Source organism: Callorhinus ursinus, unplaced genomic scaffold (genome assembly GCF_003265705.2).
Source record: "Callorhinus ursinus isolate GAN/ISIS: 27379988/994484 unplaced genomic scaffold, GSC_fseal_2.0 scaffold28, whole genome shotgun sequence".
Taxonomy (NCBI): Eukaryota; Metazoa; Chordata; class Mammalia; order Carnivora; family Otariidae; genus Callorhinus; species Callorhinus ursinus.
Window position 1 is genome coordinate 6,745,584 of NW_027397090.1, and position 23,870 is coordinate 6,769,453.

The window sequence follows — 23,870 nt, forward strand, 5'->3', positions numbered from 1 at the left end:
TCTTTTCAAAAGTGAAATTATTTGGCAACAGAAAAAGAATATTTCATATAATTTTTTAGATTTCTAACTTTTCTTTGAAAAGACTTGACAACACTGTGAATACATCTCACATGGCAATAATCTTCTGTGGCTGAGTAGGCATCTTTTTTCTCTCTGGTCATGAGCCAATCCCTCGGTGGTGGTTTTACTTTTTATGGCATATTACCTGCCCAATCCTTAGAGACATCGGAGTTTGAGCCCCCGCCTTAAACTCACTTCAACAAACACTTTTATTGGCATAATCTGTTACCCAGGCGTGAGCAAACTTGTCTGTAGGAATGGAACAGGCAAGCGTGGAATGATAAGAGATCCAGGGAGGTAGAGACCGCTGGGTTCCTGTAGTTCATACAAAGATCACAAGAACATGGAGGAGAGAATTTGCAATTTAAGGCTGATGTACAGGAAATTACAGATGAGCATATGATCTGAAGGAAACAAAAATATAGCCCAAATGTGTGTGCTATTTCATCTACCTCATGGGGGATATTAGCCATCAGAATCTAAAAAGTAGGGATATTAGAATCTAAAAGTAAGCGTATTTTTTATTTTCAATAGCAAGCATAGTGGTCCATAACTGTCAGTTGGAAGGAGAATGAAGGAGACTGATAGATGAAAGATAGAAGGGGGGCCAATTGCAAAGGCACAAGGTCTATGTACACAGGACTCCAGAAATAGAAGGGCCGCATGCTTGATTTAACGGTCTACTCTTTCCATCTTGGAATTCTTAATAATTTTTGAACAAAAGGAGACCCTACATTTTCCATTCGCACTAAGCCCCACAAATTATATAGCCAGTGCTAAATCCAGGAGCTTTTGGAGCCACACTGAGCTTTCTCTAAGAAAGGACAGAAAAGAGGACAGTTTGTGACATGGTGCACCCATTTGACATGGTCACAAAGACCTAGGAGACAGAGTGAAAGACACAATTTCAAGTTATTATAGGACTTCGTCAAGGTGTGTTGACAAACCACAGCAGCAACAGATGGGCCAGACTGGAGGGTGGCAAAGAAATTATCTGGACAGTTTTGAGTTGACAGATTAGACAGACCCTGAAGCAAAAGAAAGAAAAAAAAAGAAAAGGCAAGAACAGAAGTCATGCCCACAACCTAAAAATAAATCACAAGCAGCTGGTATGGAAAAGATTGCCACTCAGGTGTCACTAGTTTTACCCACATCCACGACCATCACTGTGACCACAGTTTTGGTCCACCTTGTCTGCCAAATGAGAAGGTGGACGTGTCTAAGAAATGTCTTTAAGTTTTTCTCCAAAACCAAATCCCGACTAAAAAATACCCTGACCGGAAGGGTGATGGGAGATAGAGCCTTGTGGTCTCTGTTTCTCAAATGTTGTCTGATTCTTCATCTACAAAGTGTAAGAGGCCCTGGAGTGTGTATATGAATTTTAAATGTCCTTCCCCACATTTGGGAAGCTTACCGCCATTCAAGCTGCTCAACCTCTCACTTGGCCTGGAGAGACCGGAGGCCCAATCACGAGATGAGTGTTGACATCATGGGCCTTCTCATCACGGTTCCTTTTGCAGGTTCGTCAGTGACCAGACAATTGACCACCCAAATCAGGACGCTGTTGAGAGTGCTAAAATGTCAAGCTGGAGAGGACACAGGGACAATGGACATAAACCGTGAGTCCCCCAGGAATCCCCCCACTATGCCATATAGTCACCCTAATGATAATATTATGGCGCATAACGCAGACATCCCATTAACCTTTAGTAATACCAATATACGTCATCAATAAAAATGGCGATCACAAAGGCATCGTCAGACACGTTATCAAGTGCTTTTTCTGTGCCAGACACTATTCTTTATACAGTAATATAACTCTCTAATTTTTTTTTAAATTTTAGATTGAAAACAACAGAAATACATTTTTTAGATGCAGGTGGACAATGCTTTTGAAAACTGGGCTATGAAATTAGTTCTTTGGTCTATTTTAAATGATTCTGATGCAAATTGGGGTTCATTTGGGTTGTTGGAGTGAGGGATAGATAGCACCTAAAGAACTGAGAGGAACAATGAGAAAACAGTAGCCATTTTAAAATACGGACAATGGAAACAAAATTACCTTCAAAGGCAGCTTGAGTATGATACGTAATCTTAAATAAATACAGTCCTTCTTGTTTAATTAAGAAAGTATAACTTTGAGGTTAACATTAATTTATTCCCCTATGTATTAGGTAAGAATGTTTATTTTAATAACAAATGTTAAAGCAATTATATAAATTTTAAGCATATATTTCACATGAGTGACTCTGCCAATATGTGCAAACCAGTGATGAGGTTTATAAATTACTTCATGAGGTACCTGGATAGCTCAGTCAGTTAGGCCCCCGACTTGATTTCCACTGGGTTGTGATCTCAGGGTCTTGAGATCAAGCCCCTGGATGGGCTTCGCACTCAGCAGGGAGTCTGCTGGAGATTCTCTCCCTCTGCCCTCCCCCTGCTCGCTTGCTCTCTCTCTCCTTCCCCCTCTAAAATAATAAATAAAAATCTTTAAAAAAATTATAAATTATTTCATTGCTTTATATATATATATATCCAAAAACAACCTGCAGAGAAAGTCTCTGGGAAAATGTCAAATATTTTATATATATTAATTGGCTTCTTTTTTAAAAAAAAAAAGGATTTTATTTATTTATTTGACAGAGAGTTGGCGAGAGCAGGAACACAAGCAGGGGGAGTGGGAGAGGGAGAAGCAGGCTTTGCGCTGAGCAGGGAGCCCTATGCGGGGCTCGATCCCAGGACTCTGGCATCATGACCTGAGCCGAAGGCAGATGCTTAACGACTGAGCCACCCAGGTGCCCTATTAATTGGCTTCTAAAGATAGATATAGATATATAGGTAGAATTATGGTATTGCTACATTACCTAATAAAAAAGCTGTAAAGTTTATTTTTCCTTTCTCAGAGGATATCTCTAAGGAATAATTAGGTTTCTATAACTGTGAATATTTTGCAGTTCTTACAACCAGTTGCTATAAGAATTCAGGGGATTAGGTATAGTATGCAAATTTCTTATATTTATTAATTATGTGAGCCATGTTTAAAATCATGACGTCTCCTTTCTTAAACTTACAGTTAGCATCTTCTGAAATGTCTTTCCATACATTATGGAAATTCATAGCATACAAATTGCAAGCGAACCCATCAAATATTAGAATAAATTTCATTAAAATATCACCAGCCGTTATTTCCCAGGAATGAAATTCTTTATACAGCAATATAACTCTTTATATTTCCTGATTATAAAAATAAATGCATACTTATGGTAAAAAATAAAAATGGGGAAGAAAAGTATACAAATGAAAGTAAAAGTTTCATGCATAGGAGGATTATGAATTACTCCTTAATTTCTTTATGCTCTCCAGTAATTTAACTTTTATAGTAAATAGGTATCAATTTTCCAATCAAGATGAACAATGACTGTGCATTAAAGTAAAGTAAAATGCTACTTATTTGTTGAGAGTAGGAAAGAATGAGATATGGCAATGTGTTTTCTATAAATAAACACTTGACCATTCTTAGAAAAATTGGGTTTTAGTCCTAAATCGGACATGTGGTAACTCTGTGACCTTAACCAAGTGTCCCTAGCCCTCTCGGTCAGCTAAGACAGAGGGAGACTTTCTGCCAATTCATTCTCTCTGCTCATTTATTCCTGTCTGTCCATTCATTCAGCCAATACTATTGAGAACCCATATATGCCAGGCTCTGTTCCAGCACAAGAGTGAACACACCATCTGGATTTTTATTAAGTCTTTCCAGCTCCAGGGTGCCTGGGTGGCTCAGTCATTAAGCGTCTGCCTTCAGTTCAGGTCATGATCCCAGGGTCCTGGGATCGAGTCCCACACCAGGCTCCCTGCTCAGTGGGAAGCCTGCTTCTCCCTCTTCCACTGCCCCTGCTTGTGTTCCCTCTCTTGCTGTGTCTCTCTCTTGTCAAATAAATAAAATATTTAAAAAAAAATAAAAAATAAAATAAAATAAAAAAGTCTTTCCAGCTCCCCTGTGCAGATGGGTTACAAAGGGGTATGGTGAGGTGGGATGGCAGGCAGGGGCCCCTACAGTGTACTGAGTGCTGATGGTGGCCTTTGACAAGAGCAAGGGCAGTGGACACTGAGAGAGGCAGACAAGTTCAAGACATATTTGGAATTAGAACAATCTTAAGACTAGCCAATGAAACAGAAGACCTGTAGGAAAGAACAAGGAAAAGAAGGATTTAAAAATAATTCCTAGGCTCCTGGGCTTCAATTATTCATGGAATGAAAGCAACCATTATAGTGTATGGGGAATGATAGATGATTAATGTATAAGCAAATAAATAAGATCCTTTTAGATAGAAAATCAGAGTCATAGGATAGAAAAGGACTGGAATAGTATAAGAAGATAATGGGGGAGGAGAGAAGGTATATTTTCACCAGGATACCAGGAAGGGACTTTCTGAGAAGTTGCATTTAAGCGGAGACCTAAATGAAGTCTCTAGAATGGGGGACATGATCATCATCTATACTATGTCAGACAAAACTCTGAAAATCACAGAAATTCAAAAAATTTCCTTCAGATTCCATGTCAGAATTTACTCAGTGGCTATTCCTGCTCTAGACTATATTTATTTTTTAAAAATTCAGGGGTTCCTTATTACTGTAATACCCATTCTCTTATAATTTTCCAGTTACAAAGATAGTTATGCAATATCTTCCACATCCAAGAACATGGCCTGGACTACTTAAAATAAAAGGGATTTTGCTAATTACTTTCTAGGATTCTTTAGTAAAATTATTTGTTAACTTGTTTTTCAGGACAATTTTCAAGCTACGTATCTGACCCTACTGGATATTGGGTAGAAAACAGACTATGTTTGTTATTGTCAGATATCCGTGAGGCTTTCTTGGTGCTCTTTGGGAAATAAGTCTTCTAATATTGTCATAATTTAGTCTTCTATACTGATGCTAGAAGAATGATTCAGGCTTGGATCATTATGACTTACTACAGAGAGATTAATTTTAAGAAATGAAGAGCTCAGAGGAATAGGGTGTTCTAACTATGAAATTGTTAGGAGCTACTACATCCCCAGTACAATGAGGAGCTTGTAGAAAACTTGCCAACAGGGGATGGAGGCAGACAGAACCAGGGGGAGGAGTCATACTTCTTGGATTATCAGGTGAAGGATGGATTGACTAGGAAAATCTTGAGTAAGTGAAAATGGTCCAGCACTCAGAAAAAAAAGGAGAAGAAAAATTTTCCCTACAGACTTCCAATTAATAAATGGAGATAAAATATAGAAATCAGCAAATCATAGTTTCACAACCATCAGAGTAATAATTAATTCAGCTAGGAGGGCGCCTGGGTGGCTCAGTCATTTAGGCATCTGTCTTCGGCTCAGGTCATGATCCCAGGGTCCTGGGATTGAGTCCCGCGTCGGGCTCCCTGCTCAGTGGGGAGTCTGCCTCTCCCTCTGCCTCTGCCATTCACCCTGCTTGTACGCTCTCTCTCGCTCTCTCTCTCTCAAATAAATAAATAAAATCTTAAAGGAAAAAAACGGGATCTCTATCTTAGACATCTCCACACTAGGCAATTAAAACCGGCTTTTGAAAAGAGAAAACAACAGGAATTTAAATAATCATGTCCCGGTGAAATCTCTAAACTTCAGAAAGTAGACGAACTGGTTGACGTGGGTGAGCAGCAAATGTCTAAAGTGATCCAGACCTAAGGGATTCTGAACACCAGGGAGGACTGCTGATATTTGTGTCTATTTTTCCCATAATTTTTCTCATTCGTTGAGTAAACAAAAAATTTGATAGAAGTTCTAGGCTTCTTCTCTTAAGGGCAGGTTTCTCAATCATGGCCCCATTCATACATTGGACCAAAAAATTCTTTTTGTGGGTGGCTGGGCCTCTGATCTGTAGGGTATTTAGCCACATGCCTGGCCTCTGCACACCAGATGCCAATTGCACCAGCCCCCTAGTTGTGACAACCAAAATTGTCTCCAGACTTTGTCAAATGTCCCATAGGAGACAAAATCATCCCTGGCTGAGAAACACGGCTGGAGGAGAATGTGTTCCTATATACCATAAAATCAAAGAGCCACACATTGCTGGATTCTTTATGAGTGACAGAATTAAAAGCATAGGGAAGATCCGAGACAGAAAGATACAAGGGCACCAACCCGCGAACCTCATGTCTTCTCATCTTGGCTTGTTCTCTAGTAGTGGCTTTGTGCTCCTGTTACACAACGCTCGTGTTTTCTTGCTTCGCGTTCTTATTTGGATAGGCTTCATTGAGGTCTTTTGTAATTATCCATTCCTGACAAAGAGATGCGTGTTCAGATTTGATGTTTTGAAACAGGCAAGGTATGTGGAAGGCTGAGGCTTTTCAAGTCACTGGATCGCTGTCTCTGCCTCCCCGAACACCTCACTTTCTAAAGACAAGGCATCTTTGAGGAAACAGTAGTTGGAGAAGGTGGCATCTGATGTGAGACTAGCTGTGAAGCACTGTATCCTTGGAGTGTCATTCACAAAATAAAGAGTCATACTGTTTAGTAGGTCCTGCAGCACCTAGTAATTCGTAGACGGTAGATTGTAATTTTTCATGACTTCTCTTTCTAGAAAGTCTAAGAGGCAAGTGGCTTAGGGGAGATCTCACTCAAGTCCAGCAGAGCTATGCCAAGAGAAAGTTTGCCAACACTGGGAATTTTTAAAAAATCATCATCCACTTGCCGCCCAGCCCAGCCATATCTGTCTTCTATAGATATGAGAAGTTTACCAGACATCAGGAAACATAAAATAAAATTGGACTCTATAATACATTTTTTCTTGTTCATCAACAAAAAATATGTAGTAATACTTCTTTCATAAAAGTTAGAAAGTCACTAAAGGAAATGTGGAAAACGCATGAAAGTACAAAGAAAAAAATTATCCCTAGTACTACTACCCAAACCCGAATACCACCACTAATGTTCTGTGGATTTCTTTCCAGTTTCTTTTTTTAATGTACACGTTTAGAGAGTATAGAAGAGTGGGGGAGAAAAAAATACATATATATATATATATATATTTCAGTACCCCACTTTTTAAGTTAGAATTGTATGAAATGCATTTTAAATGTTATTCGTAAACATAATTTTCAATGGTACATTAAGTTGCATCAAAATGATGTACCATGGCTACTTAGACTGATTCTAATGATGCACCATTAAAGAGACTTTGTTATTATAGAGTTCCAAAACTAATGCTATTGAATCCAAGGGCATAAACATTTGAAACATCTTAATATGTATTGGGTATACAAAAATTTGAATCAATTTATAGACCGGCCAGGAAAACACAAATATGCCTATCTCATCTTGTTCTTACCAATATTGGATAATTTCATTAGCTTTATTCTTTGGTTGGGTTAATTTTGTTCTTTACTTTCATAACCAATAATCCTATTTTCCCCATATATTTGTGTACTAACTGCATTTCCTCTTTGGGAAAATACTATGTCTGTTGCAGTGTGTCGTCAAAAGAGAGAAATCAAAAGCAGAAGGAAAATACTTATCATCAAGACAATTTTGAAAGTTTATGGTCATTGCAAAAAGTAGAATTCCTGATTTCACCATTCTCGAGACCTTTCATTCTCATTTCTCATCACGCTGCCACCCATAACTATGATTTGCAAACAATCTGCAGCTTCTCCAATAAGCCATATGCTGTCAACGCCTCGACTTTGTACATGCTGTTCCCTTATCTGGAATGTCCTTTAACGTATACCCCAATCACACACACCACACATGCACACAGCGCCTGTGGCCTTTCCCAGGCCCCAGCAGTCGCTTATCCTTACCTTTCTCATAGCCCCTGACATCCCACATCCTTATCACTAATATTCTTTTCAGACTTTCCCTCCTGCCCATGGTTTCCACAAGAGCAGGGACACCTCATCTTTGATTTCTAGATACCACCTCATTTATTATCATGCCTGAAAGAAAGTAGAAGTTCAGTAAATGGTTCTTTCCCTCTGGACATTATTGTGTAATAAACGTCATGCCTTCTCAGTTATCCAACTCTGTCATCCCCAGTAATTGTTAGGATTTTGAGGGAGAGACTGAGTAGAAAGAATACAAGCTTCAGAGTCAGCCAAACCTAGGTTCAAACTTCCAGTTCTACCGCTAACCAGTTCAGTGTCCTTGGAATAATTACCTAATATCTTTGACACTCCACTGGAACAAAGAGTGATCATAATATGTACCTTACAGGATTATTTGAATATAAATGAGGTATTGAACAGATGTAAAGAATCTGGCATATAGTAGTGGCTCTCAATAGTAGACCACTTTCTAGTTATTGTTGTGTATTTCCATTATATGCATACTTCTATTGCATATATATTTCCTTTATAAGGCATATTACTGAATTCAAAGATCTGATACCTAAGTATGTATTTTTCTTTGAATCATGAAGGCCAAGACACAAGGTCAGTTGCACTGACCATATTCCTGCTGCCTGGGCAAGAATATTCCTTTTAAGCAAATCTTAGAGAAGAATTAGTTCTAATCACAGTTGAGAAAAGTAGGCCTATATTTTCCAAAGGCAAGAGAAATCAAGTTCTCTGTAAAATAACACATGATCTAATCAACGACTGCTTAATTTTTTTCTGTTTGCCCCATTAATATTGCTGAAGGTATTTGGGGACCTCAAATTACTATAAATAAAGACTTGCTGTCTCTGATGGCTGAAGAAAAGAACTTTTGGAACATGCTCTACTTTTCATTTCTAAAAATATATCCACTTGGGCCACACTACAGAAGTACATGAAATCTTCCCAGTTAAAAATCGGATTTACACTGGTGGTGTGTTCAGCACAAGCACGTGTACATGCAAACACATGCATGCGTACACACACACACACACACACACACACACACACACACACACACACACACCAGAAACCCTCTGAAGCTCAGTTTCTTTTATTTATCAAACAGCCATGATTCATGTGTGCCTTCTGTGTGCCTCCCTTAGGGCTAAAAGACATTTGCATCCATCTGCCAACCAGATGAACCCAGAAAAAAAGTCACAAAAAGTGCCTAAGCGAGGGTAATACAAGTATTTGTGCAGAATAAATTTGCCAAGATCTTTTTCCTCTACCTTTACCCCAAACCCCATCACAAGCTGGTTTTACATCCCACATGCCACGGTTTCCCTTCTGATGACAGCTCAGACCATCCTGCCCAGCACTTTGTGTTCTCAGCCTCATACCACACATGATTAAACGTAGAATATGAGCCTCTAGTACAGTGCACAGCATAAAAATGTGCTCAATACACAGTGTTTTCTTTCTACCTTTTCAAATCCTTCTGAGCGTTCGCCAGATCCTCCTCCACACCCCGTGGAGGATTCCTGCCACAGAGAGTCAAAGTTACTGCCCCAGGCAGGCCTTCTCAGATGCTGAGAAATGTCCAGGGATTTTCCATTTGGGAGGTTTCTGGCATTCTGACATATGAAGAAATGCCAAAAACGGCTTTCAAAAATAATAGATTTTAAGCTTTTGCATCTCACAAAAGAATGTTTTTAAGTACTACGGTGTACTCTACGGTGATACTTACAAGATTACCCTAGGATTTGTAAAAAGATGCTACAGCAAGTGCAGCTGAGGAATGCCGACAGGAGTTTCAAATGCATCCTACATGTCATCCTCCAAATCTGTTCATTGTGTTCTGTCCATGTGTAAAGCCCCACTTGGAAGTGACATTTGAAAAATAAATTTCAAGTCCTTTGAACTGTAAACTCTTCATTTATAAAGTCCTTACTCCCAGGCGCCTGGGTGGCTCAGTTGGCTAAGCGTCTGCCTTCGTCTCAGGTCATGATCCCAGGGTCCTGGGATCGAGCCCCTGTGTCAGGCTCCCTGCTCCGCGGGGAGCCTGCTTCTCCTTCTCCCTCTGCCCCTCCCCCTGCCCCTTCTGTCTCTCTCTCAAATAAATAAAATCTAAAAAATTAAAAAAAATAAATAAAGTCCTTACTCCTATTCTCATCATAGTGCTTGCCACCAGACATCTATGAAAACAAAACCATGAGCAAATAATAAAATAGATGGGGCAAGATTTCCCCTGAAAAGAGGTGGAAAAGGGCTTAGGGGAGCCAAATGAGGCCATTATGGCCACATCAACTTACAGGTTGAACTGGGAAGAATTTCTCTCCACAACCCCCTGGCAACTCATTCACTGTCACTAAGGGGGCCGCGACCCCCCACTTGGATAAGCAGGGTCCCACTCCAGCCCCCCAGGAGGGTGAAATGGAACGGGAGCCGTGACAAGCAGGCCCTGAATTAGCAGGCTATGACTAGAATAATTTTCCCCAGACTTCTCTGGCAAAAGTAAGCTATTCCTCCTGCAGAGACGCCTCTTGAGTTTATAACTTTTCAACTGAAATGTTTTTCTGAAGTAATTACAAGGCACCAGTGAACACTGAGTAGAGGTTACTATTTTAAATGATAAACTATTTTAATTGTAAGAGAAATAAACAATGGGATATTTGAATTGCTTATAATGACGGATACACAGAGAGGCACAGAACAATATATTTATAACTGGAAACCACAGGTTAAAATATAACATTAAATATACATAAGGATATAATCTATCCATGCTCTTGTGAAATTGTAGGGTTCAAGACGTGATGTGATTGTTCTATGGGTTACTGAATAGTAGAAAAAGAATTATATGCAAACAGTATGGAAAAAGACAACATGATAGTAAGACAGCTTGGGCTTTGGTCCCCTTCTCCTCTTCTCTTCCCCCCTTAACTCCACAATCTGGATTTTGCCACCACTCCTGGGCCTACCACTCACCTACCCCAACCTCCTGGAAACTACTTTTGCCAACAACGTAAACTCATTGTTGCTAAACTCAAGGACACTTTTCATCTTTGTCTTATTTGATCTCCTGCCACAGCATTTGCCTCTGTGGCAAACGCCCTTCTTTCTGGAATCACTCAGTCTTGACTTCCTTGACATCATCTCTCTCGGACGTCACCTTATCACCTGATCCACTCCTTCTCAGCCTCCTTGCAAATGCTTCTTTGTTTTTGATCCCCTCACTGTTGTTACTAAAGGTGCATCATAGGTCCTTTTTTCCTTTCTCAATGTACATTATTTCCCCAGTGACTTCATCGGTTCCAGTGACTTCAAGAGCTTTCTCCTTGCTAAAGGATGTCCTAATCTATACCACCAGGCCAAGTCTCTCTCTCCTGTGCTCCAGGCCGATCGGAGCTAACTGTTTACAGGACAACTGTATCAGTTATCTATCGCTGCACAACAAATCCCCTCAAAATAGTGGTGCAAATCCATGACAGTTGTTTTACTCCTGAATCTGGAGGTCAACTGGGCTCAGCTAGGCAGTTCTCACTGTGTCCAGGTCTCAGGAGTTGTGGTCAGACAATGGCTGGGGTTGGGATCATCTCAAAGTCTTCATTCACATGTCTGTCACCCAGGTTGGAAGACTTGATTAGCTGGAGACTTAAACTCTGGACAATTTCTCTCTATATGTATGTATGCAGTCACTCCTCTGGGTGGCCAAACTTCTAACATGACAGTTGAAAGTTCTGAAAAAGAGTCCATGTTCAGACGTGATGTCCTCGTGTTTGGAACTGATCTGACATTTACAGCCAGGTCATGTTATTCTCCTGTTGGACATAAGCAATCTCATAGAATACTGACCTCAGACAAGGTTACTCTGAGACCATAAGATAAAACAAGACCACTTCATAATGTTGTGTAAGCACAGGTAAAAATGCCACTATGACATCTATAAAATATCCAACCATAGCATTAACTCCACTTTCTGACAGCATCCAATCTGGACCAAATCTATGCTTCTTTTTTTTTTTTTAAGATTTTATTTATTTGACAGACAGAGAGAGAGAGAGCACAAGCAGGGGGAGCTGCAGGCAGAAGGACAGGGAGAACCAGACTCCCTGGCCAAGCAGGAAGCCCAATGTGGGGCTTGATCCCAGGACCCTGGGATCATGACCTGAGCCGAAGGCAGACATTTAACTGACTGAGCCACCCAGGTGCTCCAAATCTATGCTTTCTCAAACCTTCCCCCAATCACCCAACCAAATCCCAAATCCTATAATAGGTTTTTGCTAACACCTTCTTACTGAAACACTCCACAGTTCCCATGATGTTCATTCTTCCCTGCTGCAAGTAATAAATGCAACCTGTTTAACTGCAAAGGTGTTCCTGATGAACTTGAATTGAAGAGCACTGGCAGGTCCCAAAATAATCATCTCCAGAGAAACCAGCATGGCCTTTTCTAAACTAGCCTTGTATATCACATAGCATCACTTCTGCATGTTCTAAGGAAAAAAGATGTGATGACCAGAGAAAAGGAAGTCTGGAAAAGAGGTATGTGGACGAACTTACGGGAATGAAAATAAAGCAGATCTCACATTAATGCCCACAAAAGAGCATACACTACAGAGAAGACTCTCAATGACCATATGCACAGGATGATCCATCCCGTGACTCTTGGCTAGCCCCCTCTTCAGACATCCCAGTGCCTATGCCAGAAGCCCATAAATGGTGGTCATAGTGCTGCACTCGAGGCCACCCCCTGCTGAACGCACTTCCACTGCTGAGTTCCCAACCCGTCGGCAGCAGAGTCTGATGCCAAGCCCTTGCTATAGCACCATTCTTCGGGGAAACTAGCCAAGACACCTGATAGAATATTAATTATATCAGAACCCAACTACCTGAGAGCAGATAGCAATTTGTCCTTACCAATATCAACACATACTTTGGATATGCCTTTGCCTTCTCTTCCTTCCAGTGCTTCCACCAGCACCACCATCCAAGGCTACCAAGCACTACAGAATATTTGATTCATCAAATATAAATATATTTATATTATTTTATATCATTTATATTTATATTAAAAATATAAATAAATAAACTTCTCAAATCACTACGTTGTACACCTGAAACTAATGTAACATTGCATGTCAACAACACTCGAATAAAAAAGACAACTTTTCAAAGCTATGGTGTCCCTTACAATATTGCCTAAAACCAACTCACCATTTAACAGCAAAGAAGTGCGGTAACGTGCTCATTATCATGAGAGCCCAGGCTGGTGCTGGTCTGGAAAAGCAGTTCCTTGCTGCGGCTGAGTGTGGTTGAGTGGGAGTTGGTCTGCCCTTGCGGCTCCGTGCAGGGGACCAGAGGTGCTCTGTAGAAGTGGCCCCATGATTGCTGGTGGGTACAGACAGATGAAAATGCTCCGAAGAGGCCGCTGATAGAGAGAGATGGCCCGAGGGTGCAGCTCAAGTTCCTCCTTAATACTGCTAGGCTCTCACAGTCTCTGCCTGGAGGACTGCAACCTGAAAGGGTCTTCCTGCAACTACCTCATTACAGCGCCCTCTATTGATAAAACTGAACATCCAGCCCGCTGGCAAAAAAAATGCCCAGAGGGCTTAGCTACAGTAACACAGAGAAGGTGAAGAAGGATGGATTTGGAGCTCAGAGTTAATACGCCGCTAACGGGCACCTTGCAAGTTCTAACTAGAACTATGGTTCTAACTAAAGCTAAAACTATTGTTCTAACTAAAATATTGTTCTAGCTAAAACTATTATCAGCATTCACATAATTTTTTTGTGGCTCTTACGATTATGTTCGTTAGGATAAATTTTTTTTTTTAAGATTTTATTTATTTGACAGAGAGAGAGATAGCGAGAGAGGGAACATAAGCAGGGGGAGTGGGAGAGGAAGCAGGCTTCCCTCCTAGAGCCCGATGCGGGGCCCGATCCCAGGACCCTGGGATCACTACCTGAGCCGAAGGCAGATGCTTAACGACTGAGCCACCCGGGTGCCCCTCGAATAAATTCTAAGAAACAGAATCACCGAGTCCAAAGATTTAAACTTTTAAAATCTTTGGATATAGAATAATAAAGCTTCTTTATCACGATGTGCAAATTTATGTTCACGCCAGTAGAATATGAATATATAAAGAATAAGCAAGGCCTGGGCAGTTCTAGGAGTTTGATATTCTGGAACAAACTCTTGACAGTTGAGTGAGCTAGCTTAGCATGACCAGCTCCTGTTCTCTACTCATGTTCTTTGGAGTCTTTCACTAAGGTAATTTTGGTTTATTTGTTTATTCAAATGGCTATCAAAGCAGAGATAAAACTAAAATTCTAATGGGGGGAAATTGTTTTTTAAATGAAACATGAGAATATCCACAAGTAATAGCTGATTCTTGAAAGAAATGTGACTCAAGAAGGCCAAAAAGCCATGTCTGCATTTTGGAATTGAAAACGGGAAATGTTCAAGATGTCCCCTCACTTCTGTCAAGGTTCTCTTCTGATACACTAACCTGCAGGGTTGCTGTGGGGATCAGTAATAACACATGTAAAGCACACAGGAGGAGACAATAAACAGGAGCTGTATTTCCTGAGAGCATTGCTCTTGTATTGCTAAAAATCCAATTGTATATATTCTTCATTTTGCCAAAGTTGTTTTCATTAAGGATGGAAACGCTTCTCGTGCCCAAGCTAAAAGTGCGTTACAATAAAATGTTAAGCCCCGATGACTATTAGTTACAGATTCGATGGTATTTCTTCCCAGCTTCTTAACGAATACCATTTGTCTTCTTTAACTGCTTTTGCTGAAATAAACTCTCAATGCAGTGAGCAGAAGTGGAAGGCAATCAGATATTACATGATCTTTGCATTTGTCTTTGGTTCCAATATACTTAATTTGCATTAGCATTTGGGCACTTACTCTGCCCGTGTTGTAATAAGCCATTTGCATTGCGTCTTCATCCTAAGACTCCTTGAAGCAAGAACCCATTTTAACAAACTATATCTAGCATTGTGCTTTGCTTTTTCCTTAAAAATCAGGTGTTGCAGAGGCGCCAGTGTGGCTCAGTCAATTAAGCATCTGCCTACGGCTCAGGTCATGATCTCAGGGTCCTGGGATCGAGTCCATGTCCCACATGGGGCTCCCCGCTCAGTGGGGAGTCTGCTTCTCCCTCTGTGCCACCCCTTGTGCTCTCTCGCGCGCGCTCAAATAAATAAATAAATAAAATCTTTTAAAAAATAAATAATCAGGTCTTGCAAATACAAATGTTTTCATGTGCCAGGCATGTATCAGAAATTAATGAAGCAGGAATAATATAAAATAATAGGGAAACTGGAGAGGCATTTTTATAGAATGAAATAAAATAAAATAACATAAAATAGAATAAAACAAAACAAAACATACTCTTAGGGGAAAAAACTATAAGCTACATTAGACTATAAGACAACCTGTTTATGACATCTGTATAAATCTTGGGTGAACTGAATTAGAAGCTGAAGTAGTGCTAAGAAAAAAACTAAAAATGGAAGAACCAAAGAAATCAGGACTCAGGCCCGAGCCAGAAGTCCCACTGCTTCCAGCCCGGTCTCTATAACCCCTCGCTCGCTCTGCGTCTCCCTCCCGCAGCCATGACCCCACCACCTCCCCCTCCCTCCTCATATCATTTTCCCCAGTGCACTGCATTTGAGACCTTGATTTTTTTCTTATGGTAAAACTCACATAACATAAAATACCCCATTTTCACACTTTAACGTGTAAAATCCAGTGGCAATTTGTACATTCATGGTGTTTTGCAACCATAACCACTATCTAGTTCCAGAACATTTTCATCACCTCAAAAAGAGACCCTACCCATTAAGCAGTCCCGCCCCACACTCCTTTTCCCAGCCCCTGGCAATGACTATTGGATTTTTGTGAGACCTTTATTTTTGCTTTCCCTTGCATGCTCGGTTCAGCCAACATCGAAAGAAAATCAGAGCAGAACTCAGGTCTGATAAGATGAGAAGACAGGGCGCCTGGGTGGCTCAGATGGTTAGGCGTCTGCCTTCGGCTCAGGTCATGATCCCGGGGTCCTGGGATCGAGTCCCACATCGGGCTCCCTGCTCCTTGGGAGCCTGCTTCTCCCTCTGCTTCTCTCCCTCTGTCTCTCATGAATAAATAAATAAAATCTTAAAAAAAAAAAAAAGATGAGAGACAGACACAGAGTTAGGGCAGAATAAAGCTCCCTGGATGCAAAGTTAGGAAAGTTTCATTAGATAATTTCCCTATTGAGGTTTCTTTCCTGTTCCCCATTGGGTGTTTCTCCTTTTTGTTCCCTAAATCGTGGTCAATTATATTCTGTTGCCCCGCAAATACTTTTGGTTTATATTTTGAGTCAGCTGAAAATGAATTTAAAATGCCTGGTGTAAAATAAAATCTTTAAAAAATAAAAGAAAATAAAAAATAATATCTTTTTTTAAAAAAAGAGGGACACCTGGGTGGCTCAGTCAGTTAAGCGTCCGCCTTCAGCCCCGGTCATGATCCCACGGTCCTGGGATCAAGTCCTGCATCAGACTCCTTGCTCAGCGAGGAGCCTACTCCTCCCTCTGCCCGCCACTCCCCCTGATTGTGTTCTCTCTCTCTCTCGCAAATAAATAAAATCTTTAAAAAAATTAAAAAGTACAAAATAAAATAAAATAAAATGCCGGGTGTAAACATTCACGCATTCCGTCGTGTGCCAAAGGACTTTCCTTGGCTGACTCAGGATTGTTGACTGATGGTCTCAATCTCCTTGGAAATCACTTGGAGACTTTTGAGAAGGATCCCCCTGCAAGGCTGAATTTCTCTGAAATGGTGAATTGCCAGCTAGTTACACAATGCATTGAAAATATCTCTTGAGGTGCAGCACAATCACTATAAATCTACACAGACCAGACCTTGAGTTTCTTGGAGGTCAATCTTTAGTCACTTATTTGTGAGGCCATGGAAAATTCACTTGTACCAAATCTGGCCATTTTTCTCTAGCTCTAGGAGATAAGCAAAAAGATTTGTGCACACAAATATGAATACAGGTTAACTTCGAAGTAATACAAATGTAATTTTAAAAGTATAACCACATTTTCTACTTTTGAATTATGTCTTTGCTTTGCTTGGTAAAGATGGTCTTCTTGGGCAAATCACCTCAATTTTGGGGGATCTTCTTTGCTCATCTTTAAAATTAAAAAAGTTTACCTAGATCAGTAGTTTCTTACTCAAGGTATCAAAATCTGAACACAGGTGTTGTCTCTACTCTGAAAATAATATATCTTTCCATTCATAGGCTATCATTTTTAAAAAATATTTTGATTTTTTAGTTTAATAGATTTTGTTACATTATATTGTTTATATTTAGGAAATACAAAATTATTCATGCTAACTATAGAAAATTGGAAAATAAAGAGAAGATAAAATAAAATCACCTGTAATCCTGCCACACAGATATAGTGACTATTCACATTTCACTCATTTCACTGTGTATTCATCCACTTTTCTTTCTCTGCATACTTATACCTATGTTATATTGGCCAAGCTGAAATATACTATAACCATGATATTTTATAACTTGTGTTTTTACTTAATCATGTATCTTAAATCTTTCCCTAGATCATGAATTATTTTTCTACAAGTTTTAAATGACACTCTTATATGTGAGTACATGTTATTTTTGAATATTTAGATGGTTTCCAATATTTTATTTTTTTTAACAATGCTCCTATGAACATCAGTGATGTGATTACGTTCATATCATTGTGAATTAAGAATTGTTATTTTGGGCGTGCCTGGGGGGCTCATTTGGTTGAGCCTCTGACTCTTGGTTTCCGTTCAGGTCATGATCTCATGGGTTGTGAAACAGCCCTGCAAAGGGCTTCATACTCAGTGGGGAGTCTGCTTGAAAGATTCTCTCCCTCTTCCCCTCCCCCCACTCACTCTCTCATGCTCTCTCTCTCTAAAAGGAATTTTTTTTTTTAAGATTTTATTTATTTGAGGGAGAGGGAGAGCACAAGCAGGGGGAGGGGCAGGCAAAGGGAGAAGCAGGCTCCCCCCTGAACAGGGAGCCCCATGCAGGACTCGATCCCCAGGACCCCGGGATCATGACCTGAGCCAAAGGCAGATGACTGAGCCACCCAGCCACCCCAGCATTATGAATTTATAGTGATGTTTCAAATCCCAACTTATGATAATAAAGTTTTTACTAATTTCTTTAATTTTACATTTTATCTCTTTTTCTTTATTCATACTGGACAATCAAGCATTTTTCATGCCCAGAAAAAAAAAATGTATGAATAGTTCTTGAAAAAGAAAATGCCCTCTTATCTCTCTAATTTTTTACTTAATCTTGCATATAATAATAACATTTAAATACATAATACAAAATGAGATATAAGCAACTTATGATTGTAGTTCTTATATAATAAAACGAAACAACCTGACAAACTCAAAGCAAACAGGCCTACAATGCTAATAATGCTGAGTTCAACAACACTAATTTAACTTGACAGATAATAATGGCTTTCATAAAGTGGAGCCATTCCCTTCATTGTGACCATTGTACGGATTTGGGAGAAAGGGGGGCAGGTTCTTTGGAATTTGGTTCACTCATTCCCATGTGCCCTTCTTATGGTCTGATTTTTCACCCGTTAACTCTATTCAACTGACTGAAAACCACAGCAGACCAGCTTTATTCCATCATTTGGCCTCAATTACAAACTAGGTTGACCTCTGTTCCCATATGTTCTTATTCAACAATTGCAGATACATTGCTTAGTTCTAACACAGCCCCCATTGTAAGTCAGTACTCAGCTCCGAGGTTCAATCTGATGATCCTAAACATTACATACAAACCCTGGACATTATATATAATATGTATATATATATATATGAATAAACACACATTTTCATTTTAACTTTCCCCAATGTGAAACACTGGGGGAGCAGTAGAGCTAAGATTCAAACTCAGATCTTTCTGTTCCACTAAACCGCCCAAACTAAAATAGGCCAGTGGTTTTTCAGGACTTGGGGGAAATGAAGGCACAAGTGGTTATGATGTGCTGAGAGAGGCCTGGGATCTGGACGCAGATAATTGTAGCAAGCTCCACTACAAGCCAGCCTTGTGACTTCAGCTTCCTCATCTATAATGTGAATGGGTTAGATCATGGCCCTTTATAGTTCCAAAATTCTGTGAATTTCCTATACCAAATACCCCTTTGATGAAGAGGAATGACTTATACAATATTCTCCCTTTTTGCTGTGGAGTTTCTAATTCCATGTAAACATCAACCAATGAGGTCAAAGAAGAACTGGGCAATTATTCCAAATTTGGGAAGTGTCTGTTCCAAATAATTTAATACTAAAAGGATGACCATTTGATTGAAGGATATGATTAAAAAAAAAAACATCTATCACACTATCTTGGAATCCTGCTAAAAGTAGAAAAGACACTTTAGAAACCACTCAGAACAACCCCTCATTTTACTGATGCAGGTTTCTGTGATTTCCCCAAGACCAAACAGCTTGTTTGTACTATAGACAGATGATTTATTACCTGGGTTATTAATATCTAACTTACCGTAATGCCCTCAAAATTATCTTCTCATATTCACCACCAAAAATATAGAGGAGGAAAGCAGTATAAAAACGTGGTTAAGTATAGGCTGTGAAATTAAATTGCCGGCCTGCAAATTCCAACAGCAACACGTCCTGTGTAATGTTGAGACAATGACGTAACGCCTTCTACCTCAGTGTTCTCCATCTGTAAAATAAGGGTGACAATAACTCTACATACCCCCCAGTTAATCAGGAGAATTAAAATAGTAACCCATGTAAACTGTTTCGTATATTGCCTGGAACATAGGAGATAACCAATATTAGCCAGGATTTTAAAATTAAATTGTGTATGTAATACATTGGCTCAATTTGATTGAATGTCTCTCTTGCATTTCTTTCATTCGTATTCAGGGTCAGAATTAGTCTAAACCGATCTTACAAGGATTGTCAATCTACAAATTAGACGATGACAAAAGTGCCCACTAGGAAAACAGGAGCTCTAAAATTAATTCTAAGACTAAAACAATATAGGGCAGTTTTCCTACTGCAGTACACTAAGGTCAAAGGGTTCTCTTGAAAAGCTTGCAAAAACAACTCTGATATCACATATAAGTAACATCTCATCCACTGTTCTCCAAATTTTTGTCCCCCATTAAGCAGACGATGATTGGATTTTTGCCAGTGTATGGACATGGCTTTACCATCACCATATTTAAGTGACAGTGATTAAATCCTTTAACACATTGTGTATGAATTTCAAAGGCCTTTATGACTGTTTATCTCATCTTTATGGACCTTTAAACTTAATAGCTTTGGTGGCAATAAAAAAGTGACTTCCAAAAGTCAAGCATCTCTTCAAGGCCACCGCTAGGCTGTTCAGCTGATCAAAATTATGATGTCACCCAGACACAGAGCTCCATGTGTCCTTGTCTTCAACTTGTCTACTAACAGACAATGTGTGGGGGGTGGGAGGGGTGTGGGCAGAATTTGTGTTCTGTCATTAAACAAGGACATTAGTCAAACAAAGTATCAGTTCAGTTCAGGGAACACAAATGTTGCAATTTTGCTTGGGTTTAGTAGTTTGGGGATAGTACATAGGTTCATTTAAAACTCACAGTACAGTAAGTCATGTCAGAATCACCCGTTCCTCTCCTTCCCCTTCTGAAATGTTAAGGTGGCCAGTCTGAAACACAGAGCCCTGGATGATTATAATCATAAGAACCAGCTCAGGGCCACATTCCCTGACATACCATTCCTAACCATTCATTTTTCCAACTGTCATTCTCCTTCCCTTTCCCTGCGAATAAAATGTCCCCCCTCTCCCAACTCCTGAGACCTTCATTAATGGCCTCTCTTCTCCACTAGCCCACCCGCTGACTTGCACACAGAGACAACACACCCTCTTTCTCAGGCTCAGCTACTCATCCCCACCCCCACATACCTACCACCCCACACTTACACCATGTTAATAATTATTCCTTTGGACCAAATGTAACCATTTCACCAGGCAGTCCTTACTCTGAACTAGCAAGCCAAGGAAAATCCAAGACACAGCCGCAGGATGCCAGACAGATACAATTTTGCTAAAAGAGGCATGAACACTTTCACTATCTATCCAAAAGACACTTAGGGGCAAAAAGAGTAAGTTAAGGTGGATTAATATGCCTAATGATTTGAGGGATGAAAAAATTTCTGAGGACACCATCACATTTCCTATAAATGCATTATAACCCAGTTTTCTAAGAAGTACTGTAAAATAATGTTAAAACTGGAGCCAGGGAAAAAAAAAGCTATAGAATTAATTCTGTGATTCTTTTCACTGAGTCACATTGATATGGTGAGCAAATTGACAATCTACTTAACCTTTCCAAGACCAAATTTCTCAACCTCAGGAGTGTTGGTATTTTAGAGTGGATAATTGTTCGTTGTGTAGAAAAGTTAGTGGTATCCCTGGCTTCTGCCCAGTAGATGCCAGTATCCCCCTACCTCCAGTTGAGATCATCAAAATGTCCCCAGACATTGCTAAAAATCCCCTAGGGGGCAAAATCTTCCCAGATTGAGAACCACTCTCATAGATTAGACAGAAGACTGCTTGTCTTCTGATCAGGGATCAGTAAAACTACAGCCTATATAGTCCAAAAGGAAAACCCATTGCCTGGTCTTTGTAAATAAAGTTTTATTGAAACACAGTTACACTCATTTATTTACTTAACATCCATGGGTGCTTTCTCCCTAGAACAGCAGAGTCTAGGAGTGGTGACATTGTGTGATATATTGTATGACCTGCATAACCAAAAATATTTACTATCCAGTTCTTTAGAAAAAAAGTTTGCCAACCTCTGCCCTAGTCTACTGGTTCCAAACATCTTTTTAGTGATGACATCTTTTTATAATGAAATCTTATATAAAACTTGTGTCAGACGGGCTCCAGATGGAACATTCAACTCGGGTAATTTGAGGAAGTGAAGCATATGCAGAATAACTTATAAAGGCAATTTCAAAGGTGTGGCAGAATATAGAGAAATCCCAAAGGGCTAAGAAAGCTGGGTGTTCTTACCACCTCTAGGCCTGAAGGGGAGAGAACGAGACGACTCTGTAGGAAGGGAACCAGAGGACTCAATGTCCCCCTCACATTTTCCCTCCCTCCAGTCTCACACGTGTGTTCCCTAATGGCCAAATCCAAACCGAGGCCAGAGGACAAGACAATGCCTTGAGGGGATCCTTACAGGTCAGTCTCCCAGGTCATAGGTGGAGAGTGGACCCGGGGGGCAAACAAAAGATACCCAGCATCAAGCCCTAATATCTGAAACTGATCAAAATCAAGCATCTGTGATGCTTAGTGGGGGAAGGTATTAAGATCAGCACAGATTGGCCTGACTCTGACATACTCATCAAGTCGAAACAGGGATCGCAGTTTGAAAATCCTCTTCTGAATTCTCTGCTGACCTTCTCACTTCATTTGCCACCTCTCTGAAACAAAATCCCGTAGTCAGATATGTCAGTGCTGTTTTTCCCAACAAACTGCGATCCTTAAACCCACTGGCACCATTTAAACCTTTGAACCCCAGCAGGTACCAGACTCCCCCACTCCCACCCACCCCAATCCTCTGCCTTCTCTGCTCACGTCTTCAAATTGCTAAACATTGATAGAAACATTTTCAATACGCTGATTTCTGAATCCACCTCAATGTCATCATATCGAGGCAATAATAGGAGTCTGTTTGCTCAGCTTCCCATGACTTTCAGTCCTCAACGAAAACTGAGCTCAAGGTGGCTCAGTCGTTAAGTGACTGCCTTCGGCTCAGGTCATGATCCCAGGGTCCTGGGATCGAGCCCCGCATCGGGCTCCCTGCTCCGCGGGAAGCCTGCTTCTCCCTCTCCCATTCCCCCTGCTTGTGTTCCCTCTCTCGCTTTCTTTCTCCCTGTCAAATAAATAAAAAAAATCTTTAAAAAGAAAATAAAAAATGAAAACTGAGCTCAATATCTTAATCACCAAATCTGATAGCCTTTTCCTAAAACCTCATCTGCCTTAACCTCTCTGGAGCCAACAGGCTCATCCCTTGCTCTCATCCTTTCCTTCCTGACTGATTTCTTCCTTTGGCTTCCATAGCACCATATAGTCTAGGGTTTTTATCTCATACTTTGACCACCTCCTCTTTGCACCCTTTGCAGGTACTTTTTTTTTTTAATTTAAATTCAATTAACATACAGTGTGTTATTAATTTCAGAGGTAGAGTTCTGTGATTCATCAGTTGCATATAACACCCAGTGTTTATTACATCACGTGCCCTCCTTACTGCCCATCACCCAGTGACCCCATCCCCACACCCCACTCCCCTCCAGCGACCCTCAGTTTATTTCCTAGAGTTAAGAGTCTCTTATGGTTCATCTCCCTCTCTGATTTCATCTTATTTTATTTTTCCTTCCCTTCCCTGTGATCCTGTTTTGTTTCTTAAATTGCGTATATGAGTGTAAATGATATGATAATTTTGTTTCTCTGATTGAGAAAACACTCTCTAGTTCTATCTACATCGTTGCAAATGGTAAGATTTCACTTTTTGATGGATGAGTACTATTCCATTGTATATATACACCACATCTTCTTTATCCATTCATCTGTTGTTGGACATCTGGGCTCCTTCCATAGTTTGGCTATCGTGAACGTTGCTGCTATAAACGTTGGAGTGTGGGCACCCCTTCGGATCACTTTATTTGTATCTTTTGGGTAAATACCTAGTAGTGTAATTGCTGGGTCATAGGGTAGCTCTACTGTTAACTTTTTAAGGAAGCTCCATACCGTCTTCCAGAATGGCTATACCAGCCCCTTTACAGGTACTTCTGATTGAAGGAAAGAATTTTCTCCAAAGGACCTAATAATAAATCATGACCCCAACAGTACAATGAAAGCAAATAAAATGAGTA

The 23,870-nt window shown here is 40.1% G+C and overlaps 1 protein-coding gene and 1 long non-coding RNA gene across 4 annotated transcripts in view; both read right to left on the reverse strand.

Annotated features, from left to right (window-relative positions):
* TMC1 (transmembrane channel like 1) overlaps positions 1 to 1,543 on the reverse strand; it is a 173,002-nt gene extending 171,459 nt beyond the window's left edge. The window contains exon 1 of the mRNA XM_073878079.1: positions 1,475 to 1,543. The gene's annotated coding sequence lies outside the window, so the exon portion shown is untranslated. The remainder of the gene's footprint in view (positions 1 to 1,474) is intronic.
* An 8,683-nt stretch (positions 1,544 to 10,226) lies between these two features.
* The window catches only part of LOC112838623 (uncharacterized), a 31,867-nt gene continuing 18,223 nt past the window's right edge, over positions 10,227 to 23,870 (reverse strand). The window contains exons 3-5 of one of the 3 annotated variants that reach the window (XR_003212011.2): positions 22,337 to 22,418; positions 19,471 to 19,653; positions 10,227 to 11,628 (exon numbers count right to left, since the gene is read on the reverse strand). This is a non-coding gene — a long non-coding RNA (uncharacterized lncRNA). Of the gene's footprint in view, positions 11,629 to 16,067; positions 16,892 to 19,470; positions 19,654 to 22,336; positions 22,419 to 23,870 lie in introns of those variants that run through there. The other 2 variants (XR_012374032.1, XR_012374033.1) reach the window with 2 other exon arrangements.